Source organism: Phyllobates terribilis, unplaced genomic scaffold, assembly GCF_046119375.1.
Source record: "Phyllobates terribilis strain yellow unplaced genomic scaffold, ASM4611937v1 Scaffold_8__6_contigs__length_399053987, whole genome shotgun sequence".
Taxonomy (NCBI): Eukaryota; Metazoa; Chordata; class Amphibia; order Anura; family Dendrobatidae; genus Phyllobates; species Phyllobates terribilis.
Genome location: NW_027362768.1, coordinates 106,192,264 through 106,216,750, shown reverse-complemented (window position 1 = coordinate 106,216,750; position 24,487 = coordinate 106,192,264). Strand labels below are relative to the sequence as shown.

The 24,487-nt window shown below is 42.2% G+C and overlaps 1 protein-coding gene across 5 annotated transcripts in view; it reads left to right on the top strand.

The window, feature by feature from the left end:
- Window positions 1-24,487, top strand: part of ZNF644 (zinc finger protein 644) — a 76,586-nt gene that overhangs the window by 10,916 nt on the left and 41,183 nt on the right. For all 5 annotated transcript variants that reach the window (XM_073643181.1, XM_073643180.1, XM_073643179.1 and 2 more), the window contains exon 2: window positions 15,949-15,997. The gene's annotated coding sequence lies outside the window, so the exon portion shown is untranslated. The remainder of the gene's footprint in view (window positions 1-15,948; window positions 15,998-24,487) is intronic.

Genomic DNA, 24,487 nt, shown 5'->3' with positions numbered 1-24,487 from the left:
ATGGGTAATATATTGTATAGTGGTAGTTTTTAATGGTCCTTGTATATAGGGCAAAATCTTCATTATATAGGTAGAAAAATCACAATGCACTGGCAAAATACTATTATTGATACTTATATAGATTTTCATATCTCCTGATTTTGCAAGTAATGTTAATATATTTAGGTATGTGATGTGCCACATAGGTATTCCTTGTTCTATGTAATTTTTAAAGCTTTTTTTTTATTTTATCCTTTTCAATAAATTTGTGAAGTTTTTACTGCATCATAGATCTCTTCTTATTTGTCTGTGATATGGTTATCACAGACTAAATTGGTTTATACATATTTGGTATGGAAGTCTGCAGACAATCTGATGTTGGGATTCCCCAGTATTGCTGGTACGAGCGGGCGGTCATGTGACCGCAGTTTGCATACTAGCGGTCACATGCTGACTAGACGTGCTCGTCCTCGATCATTAGAAGTGCACAGATCGAACCAGCACCTCTAGTTGGAATGTGAGCAGAAGTATGCAAATGTATATGGACGATCACATGATCTCACACCAACAGTACTGGAGAGTCCTCACATCAGAGTGACTGCAGACTTTCATCTCAGGCCTGGACAACCTCTTTAAAAACACCATTGAACTGTGTTTTTGATGTTTTTTTTTCTGTGTAGGCTTCTATGGGGAGCATGAAAAAAAATGTATTCAGTGCAGAATAAAAATAAAGCCATAACATAAAGGGGAAAACAGTAAAAAATCTCAGCAAAAAATGCAATAATCAATCAAGATTGTTGTTGTGCATTTTAGTATTAACACCTGCAGAAAAAAAAACCCTCAGCATTTACACTATGGACACGACCGTTATTGCTGAGCTGTAGCTCTGAGGTCCTTGGAAATCTCTGAGCATTGTAGGTTCTGACCTTGGTGTGAATTTGCTGCGATGTCCACTCCTGGAAAGACTGGGAACTGTTTTGAATGTTTTCCACTTGTGAATAATATTTCTCACTGTAGAATAATTTCCTCCAAATTATTTGGAAATGACCTTATACCCTTTCCCTGATTGATGGACATCAACAATTACTTCTCTAAGTTCATTTCTGATATATTTCCTCCTTTGCATTGTGTGAACAAATACCTGAATGCTGCAGACTATCAAACTCCCAAAACATCAGCTTTTAGGCTGCGTGCCCACTATGCGTTTTTCAAGCGTTTTTGCCACGGAATTTCCGCAGCGAAAACGCTTAAAAACCGCTTGGTAATACGTGCCCCATGGCCCCCAATGATAATCCACATGTGCTGTGCACATGCTGCGGAAATTTCCGCTGCGGATTATCATTGCGGAAAAATCCGCAGCATGTCCATTAATTTTGCAGACACGCAGCGTAATTGCCGCCATTGACTTGTATTGAAACGCTTAATATCCGTGTCAGCACATTTGCACACACGGATATTAAGCGTTTCTATGTGCGGATGGTACCCGGGTTTGGAGAAGATGAGACTCTCCTCCAGATCCTGGTACCATAGAACCTGTAAAAAAAAAGAATTTAAAATAAAAAATAAATATTATACTCACCTTCCGATGTCCTCCCGGTATTTTCTCTGCTCCGTCTGGTTTGCTGTATGGGTCGCGGTGTTGTGAAGGACCTGCCATGAAGTCATTGAGTCATGTGACCTGACACATGACTCAATGACGTCACCGCAGGTCCTTCACACCACCGCGAGCCGCCCAAGACACCGGACAGAGCGGAGAAGACACCGGGAGGACATCGGAAGGTAAGTATAATCTTATTTTTTTTATTTTTTACCATTCTTCTTTTTTTTTTTTAACCAACTTGGTCACACTACTATAAATCTATGCCGGTTGCTTGGATTTATATAGTGTGAACAATTTGTCAAGCACTTTCCAAGTGATGCTAAAATCGCTTGGAAAAGCGCTTGATAACCCGCATGCAGAAATGCATGCAAAGACGCTTGACAAACGCTTTTACCTGGCAGGAAAAACGCATGTAAAAACCGCATGCTTTTTTCATGCCAGGGAGAAGCGTAAAAAATATGCAGCATTTCTGCATCGTGGGCACATAGCCTTAGAGACGCAGTAACACTTCCTGATGAACAATTGATCAAGGACATTTGATTAGCAGCACCTGGCAGGTACTTAACCCCTTCCAGGCTATTTTCCGTTTATTTGTTTTCCTTTTTTTTCTTCCCTTCTTCCAAGAGCCATAACTTTTTAGTTTTCAGTCCACATAGCTGTATGAGGGCTCTTTTTTGCGAGACAAGTTTTGCTTTTAAATGACACCATTCACTTTATCATGTGATGTACTGGAAAGCGGGAAAAAAATTCCAAGTGCGTTGAAATTGCAAATAAAACGCAATTTCACAATTGTGTTTTTTTTTATGTACCATGTTCACAGTATGGTAAAACTGACCTGGCGCTATGATTCTCTAGGTCAGTACGAGTACCCAGATATCAAACATGAAACGTATAGTTTTTTTTATTGCTGAAAAGAAATTTCGGAAATTTATATAAAAAATATATATATATTTGTCTCACCATTTTCTGCGACCCATAACTTTTTCAATTTTTGGGATCTGACGCTACGTGAGGACCAGGGCTGTGGAGTCGGAGTCGGTATAAAATGGACCAACTCCGACAATATATAATAAATTGGGTACACTAGTTCAATGCAGTTTGTGGGGAATTTTTTTTCATAAGAATTTGGGAAAGTTCTGAAATGTCCTATAAATGTCTGTCCTATTCCTGATCTAAGGGTCTAGACTTTTAGCTGAGATGAATCTGTGCTACAGTAAATGTACCACTTAAACATGAGCCATGTATGAGGGAGTCAGAGGTTTGGCTTACCGACTCCATAGCCCTGGCAAGGGCTTATTTTTTCTTATTTTTGAGCCCTAAGACATTTTTATTGATACCATTTTGGGGTAGACACAATGTTTTGATTGCCTCTTATTTTATTGCAATGTTGCTGTGTCCAAAAAAACTTAATTCTGGCATTTAGATTTTTTTCGTGCTACGCCATTTGCCGATCTGATTACGGTAATTTATTTTATTTATATTTATATAACATTTCTGAACACAGCGATGCCATATATATGTATTTTTTTATTGATTTATTTTTAATGGGGCAAAAGGGGGGATGATTTGAACTTTGTTTTTTTTTTTTTTTTCATATTTTTTACAACTTTTTTTTCCCACTTCTTACTGTATTTGTTAGTCCCCTTAGGGGACTTTAATCTGCGATCATTTGACCACTTGTACTATATGTAGCAGTTCATCAGCACTGCTATGTATAGCGAAATTCATGATCTCCTATGAATGGCTGCTAAACGCTGGCTTTCACAGGAGAACCGTCATGACACGCACAGAGATATCGGCAGACTCCCAGCTTTCATGGCAACCCTTCAGCATCCCATGATCACGTCAAGGGCTCATCAATGAGCATATGGAATGACGCGCCCCCCTTTCGTTGTGTTAAATGCCGCTGTCAAAGATTGACCGACATTTAACGTCTTAACCGCCAAGGGTGGATCTCCACCTGTGGCTGTTAGAGGGAGATGATGGCTGAATAATTCCGCCATCCTCTGCCGGGAAATATGCGTGCTCGACAATGATTTGAGGCCTAAGTGACTGTAAATGATGTATTGCCATACCTAGGAGACATATTCATGGTTTAAGAAATGTAACAGATTGGATTGCCTTCAAAATGAAAAGCCAGAAGTACTTTCTTGTCTGTATAGGAGACTTACTCACAAGAGTGTGAAAATACAAATGCTGCACAAGACACATAGGGGCTAATTGATTAAAGCTTTTATACCATAAAACTAGCGTAAAAGCTTTGTAAAGTCGCCCCAACAATGTTGTGACTTGTGGCGTTTTCAAGCCAGGTTGAATCGGTTCTGCCAAAACTGGGAAGGGCTGGGGCTAAATGGGGTGTGGCCCTGCCCGCCTGTCAAATTCATCAGAAGTTCTAGCGTTTTGTATGCCAGAAATGCTACTCCAGACACGGACTGGCTATCCAATGTATAATCGAGTGTCCCTATTATTCACCTGACTGCAGATGTTGCAAGGAAAGAAGGATTGGGCATGTTCGATTTCAACATGCCTGGTCCTTTCGGTGATGTGTCACATGACCAAAGACATCTGTGCGATTTGTGTGCGAGTGAGTTGCATGCGACTAACTACATAAACTTCAACAAATTTGGAAACATTTCCGACTTGCAAATGACAATGCAAAACCATAGCAAATAATTAGACTGAGATTTTGCAATGAGACACTGCGATCTCAGTATTGAGCGACATGTCTCTGTCACCATAGTCGTCTTCTGATAGGACATGAGGCAACAAAGCCTCCCAATAAGACCCCAGCTCCACGACGTGAGGCAGTAAAGCCTCCCAGTAACACCCCAGCTCCACGACGTGAGGCAGCAAAGCCTCCCAGTAACACCCCAGCTCCACGACTTGAGGCAGCAAAGCCTCCCAGTAACACCCCAGCTCCACGACTTGAGGCAGCAAAGCCTCCCAGTAACACCCCAGCTCCACGACGTGAGGCAGCAAAGCCTCCCAGTAACACCCCAGCTCCACGACTTGAGGCAGCAAAGCCTCCCAGTAACACCCCAGCTCCACGACGTGAGGCAGCAAAGCCTCCCAGTAACACCCCAGCTCCACGACGTGAGGCAGCAAAGCCTCCCAGTAACACCCCAGCTCCACGACTTGAGGCAGCAAAGCCTCCCAGTAACACCCCAGCTCCACGACTTGAGGCAGCAAAGCCTCCCAGTAACACCCCAGCTCCACGACTTGAGGCAGCAAAGCCTCCCAGTAACACCCCAGCTCCACAACGTGAGGCAGCAAAGCCTCCCAGTAACACCCCAGCTCCACGACGTGAGGCAGCAAAGCCTCCCGGTAACACCCCAGCTCCACGACGTGAGGCAGCAAAGCCTCCCGGTAACACCCCAGCTCCACGACGTGAGGCAGCAAAGCCTCCCAGTAACACCCCAGCTCCACGACTTGAGGCAGCAAAGCCTCCCAGTAACACCCCAGCTCCACGACGTGAGGCAGCAAAGCCTCCCAATAACACCCCAGCTCCTCTCCGTACTTGCTTTACACCAGATGTTGGTTGAATTTCACATGTAAATCTGCATGTAGAACTTTGTCTTAAGCAGCTAGTGATCGTCCTGGAGGTTTTATTCTACAAATATAAGGAGAGAGTTGATGTTCCTCTGGGAAGGTGTTTTTTTTCTTACTTTTCTCCCACAGATCACTCCCTATCAAGCTATGAATACTGACCCAAAGGGGTTGTCCTGGATTAGAAAATGAAAAATCTTTCCAGAAGCAGGACTTTTTCCCCGCTTAATCCTGGACAATTGCCTAAAATAAGGTCAGTGATTTTTTGGGATGTTACTGTGAGGCTTTTTATTTTTCTGGACTTTCAGGATAAGCAGTCACTAAATTCTTGTAGTCGTTTTTGCTGGCCAGCTGTTCCTGGAAGTATGTGACACTGTGCCAAGTCATCTTTGTCAGGGGATAAAGCTCTCGCCGATGTTGATGAGGTCCCGGAAACTTGTCACTTGCTTTTCTACACTGTTCTTTTTTTTTTTTACAATTCGTGCTATGAAAGGGGTTGATTTATCACATCTTTTTTTCATATTGAAACCACCCCAACAAGTTAGTGGCTGATTTGTTATCGGTTTGTGGGATCACATCTTCATCAGTCTTTGATGTGTCATCCATTTTTCTCTCTTGCTTAAAATTTCCCAAGCTTCTTGTAACAGACAGTGAAAAATGTAAAAATGCTACACATATAGCATCTGCTTTTTTTTTTTTTTACTCATTTACTTAGTGGTATTTCCACAACGGCATTATTTGTCATCAAGCACAGTAAACACATACCGTATATTTTGGACTATAAGATGCACTTTTCTCCTCCAAAATTTTGGAGGAAAATGGGGGGTGCCTCTCATAGTCCGAATGTTGGGGGTGTGTGTGTGTGTGTGTGTGTGTGTGTGTGTGTGTGTGTGTGTGTGTGTGTGTGTGTGTGTGTGTGTGTGTGTGTGTGTGTATACATATTACGGTGTGGGGTGAGCAGTAGCGGTGGAGGAGCGGAGCACAGGAGGCAGCGGCCGCCTGCTGCAGCCTACACTGTCCCCGCTGCTAAAGAAAATGAATATTCACTGCTCCCCACGCCCATGGGCGTGGGTAGCACTGAATATTCATGCTCCTCAATAGCGGCGTGGCTTCTGCTGGTGCCGGGCGATCGCACTTAGAAAGTGCTTGACAACTTGGTCACACTATATAAATCCATGCAAACGGCATGGATTTATATAGTGTGACCGAAAGAATGGTAAAAAATAAATATATACTTACCTTCTGATGGCCCCCAGTGTCCTTGTCTTGGCTTGCCCGCAGCTCGTGGTAGATTAAAGGAACTGCCGACGTCAGCGGTCGCGTGACTCCTCACATGACTAAATTACGTCTCCGCACGTCCTTTTAGTCTACCGCGAGCTGCCGGCAAGCAGAGACAAGGAGACCGGGGTCCATCAGAAGGTAAGTATAATATTTATTTTTTATTTTATTCTCTTTTTTTTTTTTACAGGTACTATGGTACCGGGGTCCGGAGAAGAGTCTCCTCTTCTCCAAACCCGGGTACCATCTGCACATTGAAACGCATGAAATCCGCATGTACAGATGCAGTGATGCGGATTCCATGCGTTCCAATGCAAGTCAATGGCGGCGAAAACGCCGCGATTCCGCAAAATAATTGGTAATGCTGCTGATTTTTCCGCAATGATAATCCGTAGCGGAAATTTCCGCAGCATGTGCACAGCACATGCGGATTATCATTGGGGAACATGGCAGACCTTCTACCAAGCATTTTTTAAGCTTTTCTGCATCGGAATTGCCGCTGCGGAAACGCTTAAAAAACGCATAGTGGGCACATAGCCTAAGGGTATTTTTTTTCAGACCAAGCAGAGGGAAAAAATTATGGAATCATGAAAAACAAGCACACAAAAGAACACTCCAATACATCGCTAGTATTTTGTTGCACCACCTCTGGCTTTAATAACAGCTTGCAGTCTATGAGGCATGGACTTAATGAGTGACAAACAGTACTCTTCATCAATCTGGCTCCAACTTTCTCTGATTGCTGTTGCCAGATCAGCTTTGCAGGTTGGAGCCTTGTCATGGACCATTTTCTTCAACTTCCACCAAAGATTTTCAATTGGATTGAGATCCGGATTATTTGCAGGCCATGACATTGACCTTCTTTCAAGGAATGTTTTCACAGTTTTTGCTCTATGGCAGGATGCATTATCATCTTGAAAAATGATGTCATCATCCCCAAACATCCTTTCAATTGATGGGATAAGAAAACTGTCCAAAATATCAATGTAAACTTGGGCATTTATTGAAGATGTAATGACAACCATCTCCCCAGTGCCTTTACTTGACATGCAGCCCCATATCATCAATGACTGTGGAAATTTGCATGTTCTCTTCATGCAGTCATCTTTATAAATCTCATTGGAACGGCACCAAACAAAAGTTCCAGCATCATCACCTTGCCCAATGCAGATTTGCGATTCATGAGTGAATATGACTTTCATCCAGTCATCCACAGTCCACGATTGCTTTTCCTTAGCCCATTGTAACCTTGTTTTTTTCTGTTTAGGTGTTAATGATGGCTTATGTTTAGCTTTTCTGCATGTAAATCCCATTTCCTTTAGGCGGTTTCTTACAGTTCAGTCACAGACATTGACTCCAGTTTCCTCCCATTCGTTCCTCATTTGTTTTGTTGTGCATTTCCTGTTTTGGAGACATATTGCTTTAAGTTTCCGGTCTTGATTCTTTGATGTTTTCTTTGGTCTACCAGTATGTTTGCCCTTAACAACCTTCCCATGTTGTTTGTATTTGGTCCAGATTTTAGACACAGCTGACTGTGAACAACCAACATCTTTTGCAACATTACGTGATGATTTACCTTCTTTTAAGAGTTTGATAATCCTCTCCTTTGTTTCATTTGACATCTCTCATGTTGGAGCCATGATTCATGTCAGTCCACTTGGTGCAACAGCTCTCCAAGGTGTGATCACTCCTTTTTAGATTCAGACTAACGAGCAGATCTAATTTGATGCAGGTGTTAGTTTTGGAAATGAAAATTTACAGGGTGATTCCATAATTTTTTCCTCAGAATTTAGTGATTCCATAATTTTTTCCCTCTGCTCGGTCTGAAAAAAATTACCCTTACTGAGTACCATTTTTAATCTTGATTTCTTTTAGTGTTTCTTAAAGCCCTAAAGTTGCCATTTGAAATGACTTTAGTTTTGTGCCATGTCTGTGATCTGCTTTTTTTCAACAACATTAAACAATTGAATGAACATCCTCTGAGCCCGGTGATTCCATAATTTTTGCCATGGGTTGTATAACACAGCCTGCTTCATACACCTGAACCTCCAACATAAGGCGAAACAGTACGTCCCATGTCAGGAAGGAGTTCCCAGCATGAAATCATCCGCTATCCAAGAGACAAGTCATTCCTTGCAGTATGGTGGGGTCCGACCACTCAGACCCTCTCCGACCCTGATAATGGTGCTCTGAAATGCAAAGCCAGAATACAGCGGTGGCAGCCCATGTAAAAGCAGAGTCTGATGGAGGCTGCATGACTCTGGCCACTGTCATGCTGGAATTTGAGGGTTCATGTACTCGTCAAACTTCTACCTTTGCTCATAATTACATCCCCCAGTTCTCGCCATTGATGCCTATGACCATTGCTGTTAGCAGACGACTAGAAAACTCAGTTTGGCTCCATATGTGTGTAGACTGATTGGCTTATCTGATTGTGTAATCCTGAATGCCTATGCATTGTGTATGTACTTGGGAAGGTGTCTGTGCTATACACTATGCACACACATATACAGTCCTGCTCATCGTTATTGGCATCCATTCATTTTTTTCATAGACTGTGCATTATCTTCAGAAATAAATGGAAATGTATCAAAGTTACATCCTCAGGATTTTTTAATTAGTGGTCCAAAGTAATCCAACAATAAAACATTGTTTTTCAACTTCCATGTTGCAATTTCAAAGAAAAAACAGAATAAACAGCATGTGCAGCAATAAAGGCACCCTTAATTAATACTTGGTTGCACACCCTTTGGCATTGGCGACCGCCTCCAAACGTTTTTTGTAGCCATCTATAAGCTTCTTGCACTTCTCAGCTGGAATTTTCTCCCACTTTTCCTTTGCAGTTTGGTCAAGCTCTTGAATGTTTGCAGGGTCCTTTTTTCCAATGGCAGATTACAGCTCACCCAAAAGATTTTCAATGTGATTGAGGTCAGGACTCATTGCTAGCCATTTTAAAACAGTCCATTTTTTCTTTTTCATCCATTCCTGTGTACTTTTGGATGTGTGCTCTGGGTCATTGTCTTGCTTGAGGACCCCTGATCTTCGACTCACCAAGTTTTCTTACACTGGGTAGGACATTTCGCTCTAAAATCTCTTGATAATTCTCTGATTTCATGATTCCTGTGATACAGTCAAGGCCTCCAGTACCATGCGCAGCAAAGTAACCCCACAGCATTATGGATCCTTCACCATGCTGAACTGTTGGTAAGGTGTTCTTTTTCTAATACGCTTCATTGCGCCGTCTGTAAACAAATTGTTGCTTTGCATTGCCAAAAAGCTCTATTTTTGTTTCATATGTCCACAGAACATTTTTCCCTGAAGGATTGTGGTTTGTCAAGGTGCTCTTTGTCAAAAAACAGTCATTCCTTTTTATGTCTTTTGTTCAGCAATGGTTTCTTCCTTGATCTTTGCCCATAATGCTCTGCTTGGTTTAGTGTGTGGCATATGGTTGTTGAAACCATGACCCCAGACTGTTCCAGGTTGGCCTTCAGGTCTTTGGATGTTTGACGTGGTGTTTTTTCCACCATTCGCACCAACCTTCGAAGACCTATCTTGTCAATTTCCTCTTTTCCCCACGTCTAGATAGGTTCTTGACAGTTCCATGCTTGGCAAACTTCTTAATAACATTGCGCACTGTTGAAACTGGGGTACCAAGGTCTTTTGGAGAGTCTTATGTTTGCTAATAATAGCAATTCTGATGTTCTCAGACAGCTCTTTTGTCTTCACCATTGTGACAAAGGAATAGGACCTACCATGTGGCTTTTTAAAGCACTGAAGTCATCATTCATTGGCTAATTCATGTCACATGGGCACTGACAATCACAGGTGAATCTCTTGTGATTTACCACAGACCAGTCAAGATTTGTTTCCATACTAAATTAATGTAAAGGGTGGCAATACCAGTGACACAGCAAGCGTTAGGTTTTTCTATTTTTCCCTCCCATTGTTTTTGGTTTTAAATTATTGTTCATCATTTGCTCTTTTGTATTTAACATGAGTGCTCTACACAAAAAAACTGTGTCACTTGATTCTTTTTTTTTCAGGAGATATTCCACATTATGTACTTAAAATTCATGGGTGCCAATAACCATGAGCAGGACTTTATCTTACATTACAGTCCTATCTGTGTACGATGGGTTGGCTTAACGTTGACCTTTAGTTTAGAAGTTCTGGAGATATATGTTTATAGTGTTTACTGCGAGTCTGTGGGTCTAATAGTATGCCAACGTTACAGGAAAATTGACTAACAAGAATATCTTCAAGCTTCTCTTAAATTGCAATCATGATTTGTTTCTAAGCAACCGTCACCTCACATGATGGGATTGCACAGCACGGTTGCATTGTGTCAGACCTGTTGTAACTTACGATGGATGTTCAGGTCTCGTTTGTACTTTATCCTTTGCACGGTCAAGATTTTACTTATTGATTTATATATTGATATAAATTCTTTCCTTTGGACCCCTCATGAAATATCCATGCTTGGACATATTGAGCACTTCTTTTTATATCCAAGAATGGCCAATAATTACATATGTTAATGTTTGTTCATTGGAAAAGCCCTCAGTTTAATGCAAAGTGCCTACCTTTTGGTATCACACAAGACAGCCCGCTTCCATGTACCTCATAAGGGCATATATAAGTACCCTCTTCAGAGAGGAAAAGGACTAGAACTATAGTGCTACCAATTGGAAGAGGCAATCCTAAAAGTTAATATCGACCCTTTAACAAACCTTGCCTCATGACTTGCGATAAAAAGCCAAATCAGAAACTCCATTTGCTGACGCATGTTTTGGGGTCTTTGCCTCTCATCAGTGCAAAGCAGGAGTTCTGATTTTTCTAAATGAGAGACCTCTGACAGGTATTCTAAGGGGGAACGATTCTACTTGTGGAGATATAGGCTACTGAAAATTGTAGCTCCAGCAAATCTGATTTTCCCAAAAGGAGGCACTGTATAAAGTAGAAAAAAACGAAAAAGAGTAAGTGCCAGGATGGAAATAAGCATTCCAATATATTAAAACATCATAATCTTTATTGAATGCAATTCATAAGAATAGTGGGTGCAAGTAATCTCAGCAATACAAACAAAAATTAATTTACAATTGGTGGATGAGCAATTGTGTCAAACCCCAAAAGGTATGGAGCAGAGTCAATGCATGGTATAGCATACATGTACCAAGAAAGAAGACATTTATATAAATCAATGTTCCACCATGTTGAGGTGTGTGCATATTCCGAAAAGTCAATTCCCAAGACCGGTATGCAAAAGGTTTTATAAACCAATGTTCAAATGGTATCTGGGTATATGTACATACACACACAGACAATGCCCAATAAAAAATGTGAATAAGTGAATATCCCACAATCAAAGATAAAAATAAAATGTCATTGTGAATAATATGCCCACCCACCAAGCACCCCTGATGAAGCATTGTGAAACTCTCGTCGGGTGTCTTATCATTTTTTGTTACATGTATGCTATACCATGCATTGGCGGCTCCATACCTTTTGGTGTTTCACACAATTGCTCACCTACCAATTTTAAATGAATTTTTGTCTGTACTGCTGGGATTACTATTCTTATGAATTGTATTTAATGGGAACCTGTCAGCAGGAATATCTATGTTCATTTCAAGGTATGGGCAGTATGGCGTTGTCATACTGATTTAATACTTACCTTTTAGTGTAAAAATCTGCAGCCTGGTTTTCGTTTAATGATCATGATACATTTCGGTTTCCTCATCTCTTCGTGCTTTGGGGCGGGACTGTTGGTAGGGTCTCCTGCTCAGAGGTCTCAGCCACGGCCCCTCCGCTGCCTCTGTTGTATTCATCATCTTCATCATTTAAATTTTGGGCTGGCGCCGTCTTATCTGTGGGCGGCGCTCTCACAGAAGCAGCTGGTGGCCGTCTTCGTGAAAATGGTTCCCGATGCACGCGCAGATCGACCTACGGCGGTGTTCAGGAAAATGGCGCCGAGTGAGATCTCGACTCAATGACTAGTGGTTCATATGGACATTATTTAGGGCAATTCTCTGCTGCCAACTCTTCCTCCAGACACAAGAGCCGGTACACAGAGCTGAACTCAGTTGTGGGATTGGTTTGTCCACGTATAACATGTGCGCTCATTCGCTTCAGTATTCCCAATGTAATCCCACATCTCTACTACAGTGGCAAGAGAAAAGAAACAATAGCAACTGATGTTGATATTGCTAGGATATGCTGATATACTTTCAGAGGTTTCAACCTCAGGAACCTGCACCAATAAGGGTAAGAGAAGCTGCCTTGTTTTTATGCCTCTGTCATCCTTTGAACATGTACAGTGAGTGTTTGCAGATGTTGTGTGGAAGCTAAACCCGCTCCATTCTTCGAATTCTGTAAAAAAATAAAACCTTTAGATGTTGTGGTCAATAGCGGCCACAGCATCTAAGACGTTAAACAGACGAGAATGCCACACTTCTCATGCAGTGATCGCTGGGTGGCAGGCAATATGTTGTCTTGAAAGTTGGTGACCTACTGAAGAACCTTAGGTCTGCCATCTTTTCAGGGCTTTATTGACCTTGCAACCAACCTAGTCCCTATGAACATCCTCCTCCCAAAAAAAAAAAAAATTACCTGGCGCAAAAGAGCAAAAAGTTTCAAACTTGTTACAAAAATACCAGCACAGGAGTGCTAGGACTATGACTTTTGCTTTTAGTAGATACATTGTTGGCATCTCCAGCTCCTACGGTTTCTTGGACTAGTCATATCATTCCAGGATAACATGCTGAAAGGGCCCTGATCTAAATAGTTATTTCAGTTTGCTTCAACCTCTTGTTGGACTTTTGGAGTACTGATCGTCTGAGCGAAGGAATATTTCAAGTAGACACATCAATGTAAAATCCAGATGTATAGATTCTTTCCAGGGCTTCTTTCTATACTTTGTCCTCACCACCATGCCTAATAAGGTTGGTCCTTTCTCCTTCGTATCAACAGCACTGAGTTCTGACAGTGTTCAGCAACTGTACATATGGCATGTGAGATCACAAAAGCTTTTATTTTTTTTTATCTTATTAAATGAAGTACAGGCACTCCCCGTGTTACAAACTAGATAGGCTCTGTAGGTTTGTTTGTATGTTGAATTTGTATGTAAGTTAGAACAAGTATGGGTCACCAAATATATATATTTGTTATATTTATTCATTTTTTACCAATACTCGCTTCATTGCTCACCTCTCCGTCTGCTCGCAGTCCAATGGTCCTCTACACTCCACCATCTCACGCCACATCTCAGTCGCTCGTCTTGACTTTACAACCTTACAAGATGCAATGACCTTTGAGTCCTGTATGTGGCCAGAAGTCCTGTCCAAGACCGGACGGTGAGCAGTGGGGTGGCCGATAAGGTGAGTATTCTTTTTTTTGGAGGTTTTTATTTACATCTTGCATTCATAACTATGAGATGTTCGTAACTCAGGGACTGCATGTATTTCCCTCTAAAGGACCCTGTACACAGTAAAGTCAGCAGGACATGTTGAACACCTAATATATATAGGTACCTCCGGACTCTCCCCTGACGGATGAAGTTGAGAGAGAAGGATCAAGCGTGTTGAATTACAGCACTCCATGATTTAGTTTTACCTGGCGATGTCACCGTCATTCGTGTTAAGCAGCGGCTTACCCTTGATATAGAGGAGTGTGCATGTGTATAGGGGGTGGTCCGATGAAGGCTTGACCGCTATCTGAGCTGTATGATGAGCACCTTTAGGGTGGGAATGCTGCAAGTGCTGGCCATCAGAAATCCATTGATCTATGAATTCATAGAATTCTGAGGGCCAGACTTGTGCCAAAACTGTGTATTTTGGGCAAATGTTTTGGTGATGTGCATGGGCCAAGCCCTTTCTCTCTTTGTATTAAAGGGAACCTGTCGGGCAATTAATGCTGCCCAAACCGTCAGCAGCATGAATCGCAGCCTGCACTTGCTACACAATATAGAGGATATAGAGGACGGGCTCATAGACTTTCACACTTCTCCTGCTCAGCAGCCCCTAGAGTCTTTTTGAGCCAATGGGTTGTCTCAGGACCTGCCCCCCCCCTCTATCTGCTGCACGTTTTAGGAAGGTATTACATAACAATATAAAACAAAAGTCTGGTTTGGTCGAGTTATACTGAGCAGATCTGTCACGAGTTTGGCATTTTCATTTTGATTTTCATTCAGGACCATTTACACTGTGACAGGGTAAACACCTCCTTATCTTTAAATTAAAGGCAACTTGAGTCCGACGATATTGGCGGGTTTAAAGGGAATCTGTCCGCAGGTTCTTGCTCCTCATCTGAGAGCAGCCTGCTGTAGATACAGACCCTGATTACAGTTATGTGTCACTTAGTTTGCTGGGTGCAGCCGTTCTGACACAATCGAATTCTTAGATGTATGATGAAGCAGAGCTGCGAGAGCTAACCCCGCCCGCCGAAGGCTCTGTATGTATATTGTGTATTGACCGTGAGCTGCTTATTAGAGGAGGGGACATGGTTGGACTGCTTGGTAGTTGGCACGAGGCAACTAGTGCTAGCAATGATCATGTCCTAGTGATGATAAAACCTTCACTGTAAGTAAACAACAGCATACAGCTCAACAAGTGACACATCACTGAAATTTGCTTTTTAATCCCTAACTCATGCTGTCCACAGATTATACAGCAAAACCTGATGACAGATTCCCTTTAAATGGCCATCTAATGAGTATTGGGGCCTCCTGCCGTTACGCTGACAGAATGTATGACAGGAGGGCCAGAACTCCCTAATGTCTTTTTAAGAAAAAAAAAGTTGTTGAATACAGTATTATGTAACCTTAAATGGTGCCATTTTAAACTAAACTTACCATCAGGTTTTAACCCTATAAACATACTGCTGGGATGAGTGGCAGTGGTCTCAGACTAGTCCAGTTATGGGGCATGCTGGTGTAAAACTTTATTTTTATAGCCAGTGATTGGCTGCAGCTGGCAAGTGAGTTCAGCAGCATGTCATCAGAAAAACATCTGATTATCCACTGTTCAAGTCAGCTGACCTCTGCAGCTAATCACTGGCCACAGCAGTCCTGCTGGTGGATCAGTGACCTCTCCTCTTCATGCGTGAGCACGGACTACAGACCAACCTGTGCTGGATGGAGATGAGGGCCGGTAGGTGAATACCAATTAGTTTACTTTTCTCAGATCCTAGCCTTTTCATCTGGATAACTTATTTAAACTTTAGTGGTGTTGTCCCATCTGAGACACTCACGGCACATCTCCAGGATATGTCATATATGTACAATAGATTTGGTCCAACCACGGATACCTGCATCTATCTCGCGTGCTGACGGGTGGAGAGGTGACCAGACATGCACTGCTCTCTCCATTTATTCTTATGCGAGCTCTGAATGCTGCCAAGCACCGATCAGTTATATCATTTCTATATCATTATGTATTTAGTTATGTACTTCTTATCTTTATATGCTACTTGGTCCGAGAGGGCCAGATGTTTTTTTTTTCCTAGACACTACTTAATATTGATGTTTTTTTTGTTTTTGTTGTTTTCAGGTTCTGAGAGCAGCCATCTGAATTTGGTTGACTTCAAAAGTAAACCATTGTAAGTAAAGTTTATACCTGTGTGACATTTTTTTCCAGTTTAAAGGTCTGAAATCTTTATCATCCACATTGGGCGTAAGAGATGATAAAAAGAACCCGCCATACTTCCCGAGAGACCAGCATCCATACAAATCCTGCTTAATGTTACAGTAGACGTCCATAGCAAGAGAAAAAGCCATATTGCAAGTGGACATTTTTTTAAGTTCTGGAATATTTTGGGCCCGTCCTCATTATACAGTGAGTACGGAAAGTATTCAGACCCCTTTAAATTTTTCACTCTTTGTTTCATTGCAGCCATTTGGTAAATTCTAAAAAGTTCATTTTTTTTTCTCATTAAAGTACACTCTGCACCCCATCTTGACTGAAAAAAAAACAGAAATGTAAAAATTTTGGAAAATTTGTTAAAAAAGAAAAACTGAAATATCACATGGTCATAAGTATTCAGACCCTTTGCTCAGTATTGAGTAGAAGCCCCCTTTTGAGCTAGTGCAGCCATGCGCTTCTTGGGAATGATGCAACAAGTTTTTCACACCTGGATTTGGGGATCCTCTGCCAATATTCCTTGCAGATCCTCTCCAGTTCCGTCAGGTTGGATGGTGAACGTTGGTGGACAGCCATTTTCATGTCTCTCCAGAGATGCTCAACTGGGTTTAGGTCATGGCTCTGGCTGGGCCAGTCAAGAATGGTCACAGATTTGTTCTGAAGTCACTCCTTTGTTACTTTAGCTGTGTGCTTAGGGTCATTGTCTTGTTGGAAGGTGAACCTTCCGCCAAGTCTGATGTTCAGAGCACTCTGGAAGAGGTTTTCATCCAGGATATCTCTGTACTTGGCCGCATTCATGTTTCGTTCAATTGTAACCAGTCATCCTGTCCCTGCAGCTGAAAAACACCCCCATAGCATAATGCTTCCACCACCATGTTTCACTGTTGGGATTGTATTGGATAGGTGATGAGCAGTGCCAACTTTTCTCCACACATACCGCTTAGAAATATCGCCAAAAAGTTCTATCTTCGTCTCATCAGACCAGATAATCTTATTTCTCATAGTCTGGGAGTCCTTCATGTGTTTTTGAGCAAACTCTATGCGGGCTTTCATATGTCTTGCACTGAGGAGAGGCTTCCGTCGGGCCACACTGCCATAAAGGCCCGACTGGTGGAGGGCTGCAGTGATAGTTGACTTTGTGGAACTTTCTCCCTACTGCATCTCTGGAGCTCAGCCACAGTGATCTTGGGGTTCTTCTTTACCTCTCTCACCAAGGCTCTTCTCCCACGATTGCTCAGTTTGGCTGGACGTCCAGGTCTAGGAAGACTTCTGGTGGTCCCAAACTTCTTCCATTTAAGGATTATGGAGGCCACTGTGCTCTTAATACCCTTGAGTAATGCAGAACTTCATTTGTAACCTTGGCCAGATCTGTGCCTTGCCACAGTTCTGTCTCTGAGCTCCTTGGGCAGTTCCTATGAGCTCATGATTCTCATTTGGTCTAACATGCACTGTGAGTCATATCAAGTCCTATTAAACACAGCTGGACTCCAATGAAGGAGTAGAAGGAAATGGACAGCATGTGACTTAAATATGAGCGTCTGAGCAAAGGGTCTTAATACTTATGACCATGTGATGTTTCAGTTTTTCTTTTTTAATACATTTGCAAAAAAATTTACATTTCTGTCTTTTTTTTCAGTCAAGATGGGGTGCAGAGTGTACATTAATGAGAAAAAAATGAACTTTTCAGAATTTACCAAATGGCTGCAATGAAACAAAGAGTGAAAAATGTAAAGGGGTTTGAATACTTTCTGTACCCACTGTATATGGCAGAATGGAGTCACTCATTGGAGGTGTACAAGAAGCTTGCCGTGCAAATTTTGGGCAAACACTGCAGCTTGCTAAATCATGTGCACTATGCACACTGTTAAGCCACATTCACATAATCCGTATTTTACATCAGTATTTGTAAAGCCAAAACCAGGAGTGGGTGAAGAATGCTGAAGTGGTGACTTGTTTCTATTATACTTTTCCTCTGATTGTTCCACTCCTGGTTTTGGCTTTACAAATACTGAGGTAAAATACTGACCAAATACTGAACGTGTGAATGTGGCCTCGGGATTCAGCTGTGCTTGCTGGGTTGACTGTATGTCACATGACCTTCATATGTGATTTGCATATTTGCGGTCACGTGTTGACTAACTTCTGCTTCTCAGTGTCCTCTTTAGAGATTTAGGAGGAGTTTCTAGTCGCCACAAGTATGACAATCTCATATGAGTGGCAAACAGAGTCAGGATTCGGCAAGCTGCAGTCAGATAAGCTGTAGAAAAACATTCCTGTTTCAGAAAACCCCTTTAAGAAAGTATTGCCCCCCCACTTCGCTATCTGTTTAAAGGCATCCACTACTTAGGGATTCAGAAGGGGTTGTCTATGTTCCCTCAAAGTAAAATAATAACACCTATACCCACCCCTGGTGCTGGCACTGTTCCAGTAGTGTGGCACTGGCTCTCCTGGGGACATTGTTATGTCATGCGATTTTTGTGGCCAATCCACGCTTGCTTCACTCTGCCCTTCTTCGGATAAATCAAGACACCCGGAGGAAGTGAGAGAGCAGCTGCCGCTCTCCCTCCAGATGTCAGGTGCGCCCGTGGGAGAGTAGAGGGAAGCCAGTGCTGATTGACTGCAGGGATCACGTGACATAACAATGTCAAGCGATCTCCTGGAGAGTAAATATCTACACCACTGGAACTACACCAGCACCGGAGGGGAGTATAATGTCACATTCACAGGTTCAGTATTTGGTCTGTTTTTTATATCCTTATTTCTAATCCAAAATCAGGAGCGGAACAATCATAGGAAAAGTATAATAGAAACACGTCACCACTTCTGAATTTATCACCCACTTTTGTTTTTTGCCTACAAATAGTGATGTAAAATACTGACCTAATACTGAATATGTGAATATGGCTTAAGTGTTATCATTTTACTAGGTGGAAACATAAGGGATTCAGAAGGGGTTGTCAAGTAGTGTACACACCTTTATTGTTTTATGCACTTGTCTGTGCAGCATATTGACCTCAGTTGGGAACTGTATGTATCTAGTTCTAATGTTTCATATCGTTTTGTAATTTGTGCACTTAGGACACTTCTTAATTTTACAATTCAAAAACTACAGCACGGCTTTTCCTGGCTTTCTTTTCCTTTCCTGTTTAAGTAGAGACCACTCTAAGGATATGCGCCCCCGGTCAGGAGCCGCCTGCGGCCCCGGCTCTGTCGAATAGCCTCGCAGCTTCCGCTCATTATGCAAATAAGCGGCGGGATTTTTTATTTTTTTTTTGCATGCGGACTTTCCTCATAGAATTTCCTCATAGAAGTTAATCTATGAGGAAAGTCCACATACGGACCTGCAAGAGAAATTGAAATGATGCGGGTCTGAAAGACGCGTCGCATATCAGTTTCCGCGGGTGAGCCGCAGGTGTACGGAGACGCATAGTGGACATGGGATTTCTACAAATCCCATGCACTATGCTGTAACATCTGCCCGCTGCGCGTTTGATGCTGCATAAGCACGTAGTGTCAAACCCACAGCGGCTTCTGACCGTGTGCTCATACCCTGAGGCTATGTGCCCACGATGCAGAAATGCTCCGGATTTTTCCTGAGCGTTTCTGCATCTCCCCTGGCAGAAAAAACGCATGCGGATTGTACATGCGGATTGTACACGTGTTTTTCCTGCCAGGGACAAGCGGATGTGAAGCGTTCTTCACATGCATTTCCGCATGCGGGTTGTCAAGCGCTTTCCAAGCGATTTTAGCATCACTTGGAAAGTGCTTAATAACTTGGTCACACTATATAAATCCATGCAACCGGCATGGATTTATATAGTGTGACTGTAAAAGAATGGTAAAAAATGAAAAATAAATATTATACTTACCTTCTGATGGCCCCCCGGTGTCCTTATGCTATGCGTCCGGTCTCCCCGGTGTCTCGCGGAGGTCTAAAAGGACCTGCCATGATGTCATTTAGTCATGTGACGGGTCACGTGACCACCGACGTCAGCTGTCGCATGACCCATCACACGACTAAATGACGTCATGGAAGGTCCTTTTAGACCATCGCGAACTGCCGGGGACACCGTACAGATCGCTATGAAGATGTGAGTATATTGTATATTTTTTATTTTATTCTTTTTATTTACAGGTACTGTGGTACCCGGGTCTGGAGGAGAGTCTCCCCTTCTCCAAACCTGGGTACCATACGCACATTGAAACACATGATATCCGCATGTGCACATGTAGTGATGCAGATATCATGCGGTTCAATGAAAGTCAATGGCGGCGAAAACGCCGTGATTCCGCAAAATAATTGGTAGTGCTGCGGATTTTTCCGCAATGATAATCCGCAGCGGAAATTTCCGCAGCTTGTGCACAGCACATGCGGATTATCATTGGGGAACATGGTAGACCTTCTACCGAGCATTTTTTAAGCGTTTCTGCGGCGGCATTGCCACTGCGTAAACACTTAAAAAAACGCATCGTGGGCACACAGCCTAAGGGTTCGCTCACATCTGCGTTTATAAAATCGCTCAGATTCTCAGCCAGAAAAATTGGCGAGTGTCATATGCGTATGACATCTGTATGCAATGCGTTTTAACATAATCTTTTACATACTATAATAATACTCTATGTAAATCAAATGAAGTTGTCATAAACAATAAAGCAATCTTCTATAAACATATAGTTAGAAGATATTAGACATATTATAAGTAGATATTATATAGATAGATATCCTGCAGATATATTATAAACTTGTGCCTTTCATGTGGCACTAAAGGGTGCTTAGCCTGGTTTAACCTAATAATTTAGAAAAAGGGAAATGGGATCCCCCTTATTTTTATATCAAACACCACCATTACTAACCCAGTTAAGTAAAATATTGTGTTTTTTTTTTCATTTTAGAAAACCCTTCCCGACTCTTTCCCTTGTTCGCCAATTTATTTAATAGAAAAAAAAAGCTATGCAGGACCGACGTAGTCTGACAACAAATGGAAACCTGTAAGACATTTAAAGAAAGAGACACAAAAACAAGAGACTGTCCCTTGTTCACCAATTTATTAGAAAGCAAAGTTCCCACGCAGGTCTGATGTAGTCAAGCGCTGTCCACGTCGTTCCTCGATTCTGACGATCAAAGGACATGGCGCCTTGTTCTGAGGCTCCATAGGCTTTGAGCAGCAGCCACTCCCAGCTCCCACTGCGCTCTGCGACACCCAGCGATTAAGATGAGCGGTGACGTCAGTAACGTTACTGATGTCGGCACTCATCAATCGCCGTGAGTAGCTGCTGCTCAAAGCCCATGGAGCCTCCGTACAAGGCTCCATAGCCTTTGATCTTCAGAATCGAGGAACGTCGTGGGAAGTGCTGGACTACATCAGACCTGATTCGTTCACCAATTTATTAGAAAGCCAAGTTCCCACTCAGGTCCGATGTAGTCAAGCACTAGAGTAATATAGAAGTATGAGTTTACTGGGGTACGACCATGTAATCCATTTAAACTTCTACCCTTTTTTTCTTCTTTAGGACGTCCCCTTCTATTGATATAATATATTGGTGAAAAGTCTTAAACCCTATAGGTCCTCTGTTAGCATTTCCCTTTTTTGCTGTGGGATTAAAGGGGTATTCAAGTTTCTATCAGTTATCACCTTGTGTGTGTGTGTCTACCTTGAACAGAGTGACTGTCACATCTGCTGCCTCCTGATAGAATTACTTTATGACACTCCCGGAAATAGCTGAGCGCTCTACTCCGCTATCTTCTGCTATCTCCTATAGAGATTTAAAGTGAATTTGCCACAAGGCTTATACTTCCCAATCTGGAAGCAGAATTAAATAGGGGCAGAGACCCTGATTCCAGAGATGTGTCACTTACTGGTCTGCTTGATGTAGTTTTGATACCTCACTGTTTTATGTGCTGTAGATTTGCTAGTCCTCTCGGTTATGAGCTCTGTCTACACTCCCTCCCCCATCACTGTTTGACAGCTTACTGCCTATACTGTACATAGGGAGAAAGCTGCTGGTTGGTGGTGCAAGTAAGGGATAGCAACAGGTCATGAACATCGAGGACGACATTGCAGAAGCTCATCACTGAGAGGACTAGCAGAGCTGCAGCAGCTGCAATTGGGCAAGAAGCCGAGTGAGTGAAACTCCGTTTGAATCAGGGTCTGTTATTCTCAGATGTGGCAACCATAATCTGATAAATTCTCTATATATAGTGGCAGTACAAATGTGAGATTATTGCTCCATTCAAGCTAGAGACACAAGTAAAGTCCCCAGTTCTAGAAGTTGGTGAGGTCCTTAGTGGCTAGGTCCCCACCAGCGATCTAGTAGTTATCACATATCATTGTGTGTAGCTGAAAACTTGTAGTAACTGGAATCTCTCTAGGGCCGTTTTCACTTGGTCCATGTGCACACGAGTGGCCTCTTAGGCATGTTAGTTCAGGTTGGGAGAACTGGTGGTCGGGCCCGGTCTTCCGATCTGAACATGGTCTGTGTTTCACCGATATGTGAACCCAGCCTAGGTGTTGATAAAAGTCCGTTAGTTGGCGCTCCCAGTGATCTCCTTAAGGGTTCGCTCACACGAGTGTATAAATCAGACGAGTTCAATCCGATAAAAATCAGATTGCACTCGGACCAATGTTATTCAATGAGGCAGTGCAGATCTGCTATTTTTTTCTCACCGATATTGGGCGTGAGGGAAAATAAATCGCAACATGCTGTGTATGGACGCGGAAATCGGATGAGACTTGCCAATGCAAGTCTATGGGTGCGAGGAAAAAATGGACAGCACACAGTCCATACTTATGACGGCTGATTATTATGTTCACATCTCAAAGGAATCAGGAAATTGCATCAGCCAAGCACACGAAGTTCACAGCCAGGAACCCTCCTGGCTACCAAGTAACAAAAAGAAAAAAAAATCATAGATGATAGAACGATAATAAAGAGATAATAAATAGATAAATATCCTGCATATTTTAAACTTTCACCCTATCATGTGGAGATCATGCTACAGCTTTTTATACTTGTTTAACCTAATAAATACATTTAAAAATGATGTGGGAGTCCCCCTATTTTATGAAACCAGCTAAGGTAAAGGAGGCAACTGTGAGCTGATATTGTCAGGCTGGGAAGGTCTTTGGTTATTTGGCCAATGCCAGCCTAAAAATACCAGCCCGCAGCCATCCCAGAATTGGTGCATGGCATTAGATGCTCCAAGTCTGACGCTTTGCCCGGCTCTTCCCTATTTGCCTTGGTGCAGTGGCAATCGGGGTAATGGGTGCGGTGTCAATCGGGGTAATGGGACTTGGGGTTGTCCAAAAACACAGCTGTCATCAAGCACTGGTATTAGTAATGGAGATATGTCTTTAAGAAGCCCCTATTACTAACCCAATACTGAAAAGTAACAAAACACACACACACAAAAATAGTTTATTTAAAAAAACAAACAAAAAACATTCCACTACTTTTTTTTTTTTAAGGGTGGGGGGTGGGTTTATTTATTAGGTTAAACGATTCTACAAAGCTGTAGAATAAACTCCACATGAAAGGCACTAAAGGGTGCAAGTTTAAAATATGTAGGGGGTTGTGAAATTATGTATCTGCATGATATTTATCTATCTATCTATCTAATATCTTTCTATATAAAGAAAGTGCAGCAGCACTCCATTATGGCCAAGATACATAAAGACAATGAAAACATTTGATCTAAACGGTGTTATTACTCAGTAAGCTTTACTTACAAAAAACGGAGGTTCTTAGCGCATAAATTGGCCAATTCATGCGTGCCCATCAACCCCTGCAAGGTGACCTCCCATCTGATGGGTACTACACTGCCTACATGCCTCTCTTGGGCTATAAGCCTATAACTCTGGACAGAATATGTCACTTCTGGGCTAAAACACCTACTATTTAAAACGGCTGGTAGAATAGAATATACATCACCTGCTGGTTAAATGGGAGGAGTGCAAGGTCAAACAGGAGGCAGTTACAACCTCCCATAGTAATAGATAATAAGAAAACTGACCAGCATATCCTAAGTGTGAACAGGAGCTAGCTGCAGAAACTGCACAATATATACACTGCTCAAAAAAATAAAGGGAACACTCAAATAACACATCCTAGATCTGAATGAATAAAATATTCTCATTGAATATTTTGTTCTGTACAAAGTTGAATGTGCTGACAACAAAACCATACAAAAATCATCAATGAAAATCAAATTTATTAACCAATAGAGGCCTGGATTTGGAGTCACCCCCCAAAATTAAAGTGGAAAAACACACTACAGGCTGATCCAACTTTGATGTAATGACCTTAAAACAAGTCAAAATGAGGCTCAGTATTGTGTGTGGCCTCCACGTGCCTGTATGACCTCCCTACAATACCTGGGCATGCTCCTGATGAGGTTGCGGATGGTCTCCTGTGGGATTTCCTCCCAGACCTGCACTAAAGCATCCGCCAA